Consider the following 7776-nt stretch of genomic DNA (forward strand, 5'->3'; position numbering starts at 1 on the left):
GGGGGGGTAGCCAAAACTTTGGTCCAATTCGGAGACTTTTCCGTAGCAGTGCATCTGTCGGAAATTCACAAACGGCCAATCAGCCGAATTTCGCGAATGAGGATACCTACACGAAGCCCACAACACGGGGGTTAGTACATAAATTTTTCAGAATTTTCTAAGCTCATTTAATGCTCGGAAAAACACTGCGAAGTTCCGTGGGACCCACCGAAAAACAGTGTCGGAAAAATTCAAAATTTATGTTACCGCGAAGCTCTCGACGAGTGGAGCGCTCTGGTACTCTCGGTTTTCTCGTGGGATTCACGGTTTGCGAGAAATCTAGCCCGAAAGTCAAAATGGGCTAAAACTTCCCGGGCAAAAATTGGACAAACCGCTCGATGGATTTCGGCGTTCTTGGTGTCTATGGAAAGCTCTCGCCGAGTAGATGATTTTAGACACAAGACCCGGTCCAATTGGTGGCCGGATCGGTCGAATTTTGGCCGGGAAGTCCAGGCGTCGCGCGTGCGCTGCGCGTCCTTTCGAGGCTTTCCAGTTCAGGTGTGGCCGGCCGTGGGAGGACCGAGGTGGGGCGAGGTGGGAAGCGAGGCGAGAGCGGCAGGGAGGCAGCGGCAAGGGGAGGAGGAGGAGAGAGAGAGAGAGAGAGAGAGAGAGGGAGAGTCGCAGCGGGAGGAAGAAGGAAGAAAAAGAAAAGGCGGTCCGATTCGACGGTCCGATCCTGGTCTGTCAGTTCGATTCAGGATACAAAATTTTAAATTTTTACTCTGCCTTGGGACCGAAAACGAGGTCCAAAAATTTCGAAAAATTTCCAGAAAACTCAGAAAAATACTTAGACTCCAAATATATTTTTAGTTTTGCCACGTGGTCTTTAAATTAATTTTTAAAAATCATCAAAGTTTATATTTTCGAAAAATCGAACCCGATTTTTAAAATTCGAAAAATCTCAAAAAAATTCCTAAAATTTAAATAAAATTAAAATACCAAAAATGCTCATAAAATAATAAAATTTAAAATTTTGGGGTGTTACACAGTGTGTGCGCGTTGGCATGCGTGTAGTGTGTGGTATCGGATATGGACAGGATGGGTAGACGCGGCTTGAGAGACACTCGCTGGGACCCGGTCCTTTATGAATAAGTCGGGGTAGGCATGGCTTGAGAGACACTCGCTGGCCCCCTCATTTGGTTTATTAAGCGAAAGTTTGGCTTGAGAGACACTCGATGGCAGAGGTTAGATTAAGAGAGCTGTGTAGGGGATCAGCTCCCATATACGTACTGTTTGAACAGTATTGGGTGTGTGAGTGCTCCAAATTGCTTTTTTACTGTTATGATGTGATTTGTATACAAATTTTGATGATGTTGCATTCCATTCCTTGAATGCATTAGCTTTAGATAGCTATAGAAATTGTGATTAAAATTGGTATTTTACCATCTGAGTGAACGCTCACTCCTGTTCATCTTATTTTTTAAGGCTACAGAAGGATTACTTGTTGTGACTAACCTGCTATTCTTCTTCGCAGGTCAATTTGTAATATCTAATGTGTTTTGTATAATTTAGTCAAATTTTAGACTCCGCATATGTTAGGAGTGTTTTAATTAATTTGGGTCTGTAATATAATATTATTTTGAATTTATAAGAATATTAAATGCATGTATGACTGGATTAGATGAAGGAACTGAGCTCTCATTAGATTTACAATATTATGAGTCTGTGGAGGGTGAGCTGAGCTCCTCAAATTATTATATATTGTGTTTACAGGTTGGACGAGTCAAAACTCCCCGTTGAATGGTCCATTTTATGACCGGACTCTATCCGGTTGAATTCTTGAAATTTGGCCCAAATGGGCATCAGGATTGGGTTGAGGAATAGTTAGACTTACTGTGGGCCTCGGGGGCTTTAGGCTGGACCAGGTCTTAGTGCCGGTCCGGGCCATAGGTTGGGTCGTAACAACTAATAAAATAAAATAATTATTTTTGTCATAATATTTACTATCATTCAATTATTATAATTGTTAATATCATTTAAAATAAAAAAAAAATAATTTAGCTTACTATAATTACAGTTAAAATTTACAAAATATATAGTTATATTTATTCAATTAAATTTAAATATTTTTCAGGATTATTTTTCTACTAATCATCATGATGATCTTTTTTTTTTTTAAGCCTTGTCATTTATTTATTTTCATGAATGATGAAAATATATTACAAAATGTGATAGAGAACAATTTTATTGAAAATCTAAATTGGATATATAAATATTAAAATAAAGTATTAAAGTTCTATAAATGTTAAGAATTAAATTAAATAATTTTACTAAAAAGTGAAATAATAAAAATAAAATTAGATATATAAAAAATTGATTTCTATTAAATTTATGCATAACACAAGTATTTAACTTAGATATGTTGTGAATATTCAAATATATCATTATTATTGATATTATTATCTTAATTTTTTTATTTAAATGATTATTTTTTTAAAAAATAATTTTTAAAAATTAGTCATTACAATTAAATGTATTATTGAAAAATTTTTTATATTATTTTTTTCATAAATTCATTTATACCAAAACATTGTATGTTAATTTATACTTTATTTTTATATTTTATTTTTATTGTATGTAAATTTATACTTTATTTTTATATTTTATTTTTAATTAATGAAATATTTTTTATTTTTATAAAAAATAAATTACTGTAATTTATTTTGTATTAATTAAATAATAAATATAAATTTTATATCATTATTTTCATTTTAAACCCACCTTCACTTTTTGAGAGAATTTTACATCATTATCACAATACTATCTTAAATATCTCCCACATTAAACTTATTTACATATAAGTAATATATAATTTACATAATATTGTTTAAATAATCTCATTATTTTACTTAGAAAATATTATTTAATTTTCAAAATTTTTATAATCAACTTTAAATATATAAATAAAAATAATAATTTTTTTAATAGATAATATTATATTTAAAAGAAATTAAATGTAATTTTTAAATAAATATATATCTTTTATGTTTTATTTTGCTTTCATTTATACATATTTTAATTATTTACAATATTAATATAAATTTGTACTATAATTATTTATTTTATCATCTTATATATTCTTAAGAGATATATCTTTCAATAATTTATATAATACTAAATTTATACTTATTATATTATAATTAATTAACATTAATTATTAATATAAATATATTAACAATCTAAAGAGACAATTAGCCAGTTATATATGGTGCAGAGCCTCCTGCGGCTACTTTAAGCATGGTTGGAGGCCTGGCGTCCCAGGGTCCAGGTGGATCAGAGGAGAACAAAATCAATTGAATTTCACTTCCATATCCTCTCAACAAGATGCATCACCGCCGAAAGAAACTAGGTCAGAGCTTGATTAGCAGTCCAAACAGGATAAGAACAACGAGGCTTCTACGCTGGAAACTTGAGGTGTTAGTAGAATTGAAAATGTCAGCACTACATATGCTTACAAGCAACATAGCCACGCATTTCACTCGAAAATACAAGGAAACCAACAATGCACCTATGATACTGTTCGAGATTTTTACACAGGACATTTACAAGGATTCTTCATCAATACAAATTTCCGAATCCCAGAGCTTTCCCATGTCTCAAATTAATGCAACTCAGAGTCATTAGATATACTGAACAGCCAGTAACTCTGAAATTCACAATAGACACAGAGACAGAAAGAAATTCACTAACTAGCTTGATTTGTCATTTTTCAACTAATAAACAGCAACATTAACTATCTAGTTTGACTCTCGCCATCTTCTTCAGAAATGTTAAACAAGAACTTGGGAAGAGATGCAATTCGAGGAAGATGAAGCAGCAGCTCCCCAAACGAGTCTTTCCTTGACATGCCTGATGCATGCTTGCTGCCAGAAACATCCTTCACATTCCCTTCAGGATCCTTTGAATCATCTTTACACCTGTTCTCATGCAACAATTCATTAGTATTGTTCGGCTGAACTCCTTTCCCACTGTCTGATTCTCCAATGCAACTTTCCTCATTAACTTGCAAGTTCTGGGTTGGAGCAGGGTCCTTCTGCAAGAGACAACAGAGAGAATTGACCCTAGCCATGAGCCTTTTCTCATCAGAGGAGGTTGTTAGTTGGGTGTCGCTAAGAAGGTACTCTGCAATGTCCTCTAATATGTCCTGGCATTCTGATCCCTCTGCAGGGAACGGTGGATTTCCAGAAGTCATTTGTTCTGAAATACAGTTCCCAATGTGATTCATGAGATCGCTCATTGACATAGATGGTTTCAACCCAGGCACTTTGATCTGATCCCAATTCCTAGGCCCCTTTGAATCAACAGCTTCACAAACTCCACTCCCCTCAATTGCACAAGTATCCATCACTAACATGAGAGCGTAAAATCAGTGATCAATTCAGGTTGCATGTACAGATGCAATCACAAGGCAAACAGCTTACACAACCACCACTACTCAAAACCCTAGGGAAACAAAAATACTAGGGTCCTGGCATTTTGAATAATAACAACATCAATATAAATTAAAACAAGAATATAATAATAATAATAATAATTTTAGACAAAACCATCTTTCAATCTTGGGATGAGATATTTCATGCAAAAATTTCTGAAAGTTAGGACATAGAATCTTGTATCCAAGTCACCCCCTTAGCAGGATGGTTCTTTGGCTCAACAAACACTGAGATATGGTGAGAGAGTTATTTAAAACAATTCCATAAAATGAAAGCATTAATGGCATATACTGAAGAATATTATGCATAGAGAATTTACACAGTATGGTTAGTTCACAGTGTTATCAATGAATGTTCTTTAGACTCCCCCAACATCTCCTCAGAAGTTTCCTCACATGCAGAAGGAACATTATATAGTTAATTGACACTGCCTAAAAAAGGGTATCGTACTTTTCTCCCCAGTTTTGTGTTGTTGGTAGAGAGAGAATCATAACTATTAAATTTTAGACAGACAATCATCTAAGAGGAAAGGTCACCTTCCCTAGACTAACCCAATGGCCCCATAAATAGAATATGAATATTTGTCCTCTAATGCAGCATTATCAGTTAAAAATATTGTTAATATATATCAAAGATATGCAAAACAAATTCCAAAATCTGCACACCTGAGCTTGGAGAAGGAGCTTCTCGGGACATGTGCTCTGATGATGTACCAGCATGATCCCCCTTTTCAAACTCTAAGGAAGATGAGTAAGCGACAGATGGTGATGCTAGATCTTGGAAACCCGAAATAGAGGATCCTTTACCAGTCTCCACCTGATTAAAATCATGACCTTTTGATTCATCTGGATCCTCAAAAACAGATGAACGCTGTTCAAAATACGGTGAATCCAAAATTATCTCTGGCTGTCGACTTAAAAAGTTCAAACGCATGTCACACTGGACGAGCTTTTCAAAATGTTTATTTAACAGCCCTTGTGGACATTGCAGAAAATGTTGCCTACAGGACCAAAAAAGTATATTTTTATGTCAGTATACTATCATTGCTCATTGCTACATAATAGCTGTATCTTCTCAAGTAAATTGCCAAAAGAAGTGAATCCTCAAAGCAGTCCCTGATGATGAATTTTAGAATTCAATGTACTCCAAAGGCTTATCCTATTATGGATGAAATAGATGGCTAATAGGTAAATGAATGAAAAAACAAAAAAACTTGGGAAGGAATAATTATAACAGAAGGTTCTCAGTTAAAAACAAATATAATCAGCAAAAACGGCTGCCTGCAGAATTTAGAAGATGGAGCATATTAGAAACAAGAATAAAAAGAAAGCAATAACAGATTCGCCCAGACAAGGTCTCCAATCAGTAAGAAAGGAAAATTTAATAATCATACCTGTGTATGCTAGCCTGTCCATTAGTAAAATCGGCTGTCGCCTGCCATAAGGTGTGCTTTCGGGCTGTGGATTAGTCTCCCTAAAGAAAAGAGGCTGCCTAGCCACCTACATTGCAAGAAAAACATCAATGTCCTAATTAGCCATATTAAAAGCTTCTCATAAACAAGTAGACAGATGCGCATATAGAGTAGAAGTATCATTACCACAACAGTCAATGTCCCAGGTGCATTATCAGGACAGTTAGCCTTCAGAGCCATAATATCTGACCACTGGATTTCTATCTTACTCTTCAGACCACCTTCAAGAACTTCCCAAACAAGCATGCTTTGCAAAGTAACACTTTGCGACCAACTCCCCTTCATATCTTGACTTATACTGCCAACAACAAATGATCCCACATCTTGTGTGTTAAATTACCACCATAAATCAAACCATACATACTAAATATTAGAATACCACAATCATGCGCATGAGAACACACACACATATACACAATTGAAACGCATAACAAACAAATACCTCCCAGCTCCCAATCCTTAGAATAGAAGCAGGAAAGTTTGAAGCCTTGAGCTTGTCAGTGGTGCCAGAAGCGGTACTAGTTTTACTCTCCTTAACTTCCAAATTATTATTATCAGTCGGTTGAGTTCCTGGCATTGAAGAAACTCCTTGAGAAAGCCTCATTTGAATCAAGTCCAAAAGTGATGGGCTCTTTCTCAGCCGTAATCCCAACGGGCTAGGCTCCTCCAGCGGATTGTATTGCGCAGGTGGAACAGGAAATGCATTAGCACCCGCACCCCACTGCTAAATTATCAACAAAACAGTCAAAATTCAAGCAATATTATTTTTAACACAATTATGATTTGCAACTGTGAAGCAACCACCACCATGAAATCAAATTAATATGCTAATGAAAGCCCAATATCACCAGAGATCTTAACTTTTTCACTTAAATCAAAATAAACAAAAAAACACACTATTCACGTTCTGTCCCAGCAATTGCAACATGCATGCCCAAGTGCAGAAAGAAAATCTAATTATCAAAAGAAAACGCAACGAAACTACAATCCGAAGAAAATCAAAATCATTACAACTGAATCTTATATTAAACCCAACACTAATCCTCAATTATTTAGCTGGCGAAGAAACTTTCAAATTTCTCGACAACGACAGCAAAACATAAGACCCCAGACTTATAGCCAAATTAAATTGCTCCACTCGGAGCTCAAGTAGATTTATTAATACGTTTGCCATTATTTTTCTTCATTTTCTCGTCAACCAAACAAGCAAACGTATCAGAGCAGAATAAGCACCTGTTGAACTGTCTGCGATGACTTGGAACGCTTGTTGAGAGGCCCATGCTCTTCCTCTAAGGGATCCTCATCCTCCACGATCTCTAGTTTCACCGGCACCTTGTTCCCATTTGATGACGTCGTTTCGGGTTCAGCCGGCGGACTCCCGGATTTCACTAACTGCACCATCGATTTTTCCCCAACCAAACACAGCACAGAGAAATCCGAATCCAAAACCAAAAGATTTTTCCCGTGAAAATTCAGAAGGAAACAAATCATACAAATCAAAACCGAATCTCTTTCTTTTTCTGGGATCAAGAAAATATATGATGGACGACAACCCTAAAATTGAGATGTGAACTCATTTTAAAGGTGCACTTTGACGGCGTGCACGTGCCAAATCCAGCGTTTACAAGGAATGGCACGTGTCTTTTTGACCGCAGCGGTTGAAATTACAGAAATGTTGGCTTCAAAGTGGTCCTGGTCTTCGGAGCATGCGAGGAGTTAGGTCATTTAGCTGTAGTATATATATATATATATATATATATATATATATATATATATATATATATATATATATATTGGTGGTGCTGCTCGAATATTTTTCCTATGGGTCTGAAC

At 35.5% G+C, this 7776-nt stretch overlaps 1 non-coding gene across 1 annotated transcript; it reads right to left on the reverse strand.

Annotated features, from left to right (window-relative positions):
- Window positions 1-3487: 3487 nt before the first annotated feature.
- Window positions 3488-7510, reverse strand: LOC110673140 (uncharacterized). The gene is made up of 6 exons (XR_009146725.1): window positions 7177-7510; window positions 6386-6664; window positions 6070-6241; window positions 5866-5971; window positions 5138-5472; window positions 3488-4386 (listed from the first exon to the last, which is right to left on the reverse strand). It is a non-coding gene; the product is annotated as an uncharacterized LOC110673140 (transcript).
- Between the last annotated feature and the right edge of the window lie 266 nt (window positions 7511-7776).

This window comes from Hevea brasiliensis, unplaced genomic scaffold (genome assembly GCF_030052815.1).
Source record: "Hevea brasiliensis isolate MT/VB/25A 57/8 unplaced genomic scaffold, ASM3005281v1 Scaf271, whole genome shotgun sequence".
Classification (NCBI taxonomy): domain Eukaryota; kingdom Viridiplantae; phylum Streptophyta; class Magnoliopsida; order Malpighiales; family Euphorbiaceae; genus Hevea; species Hevea brasiliensis.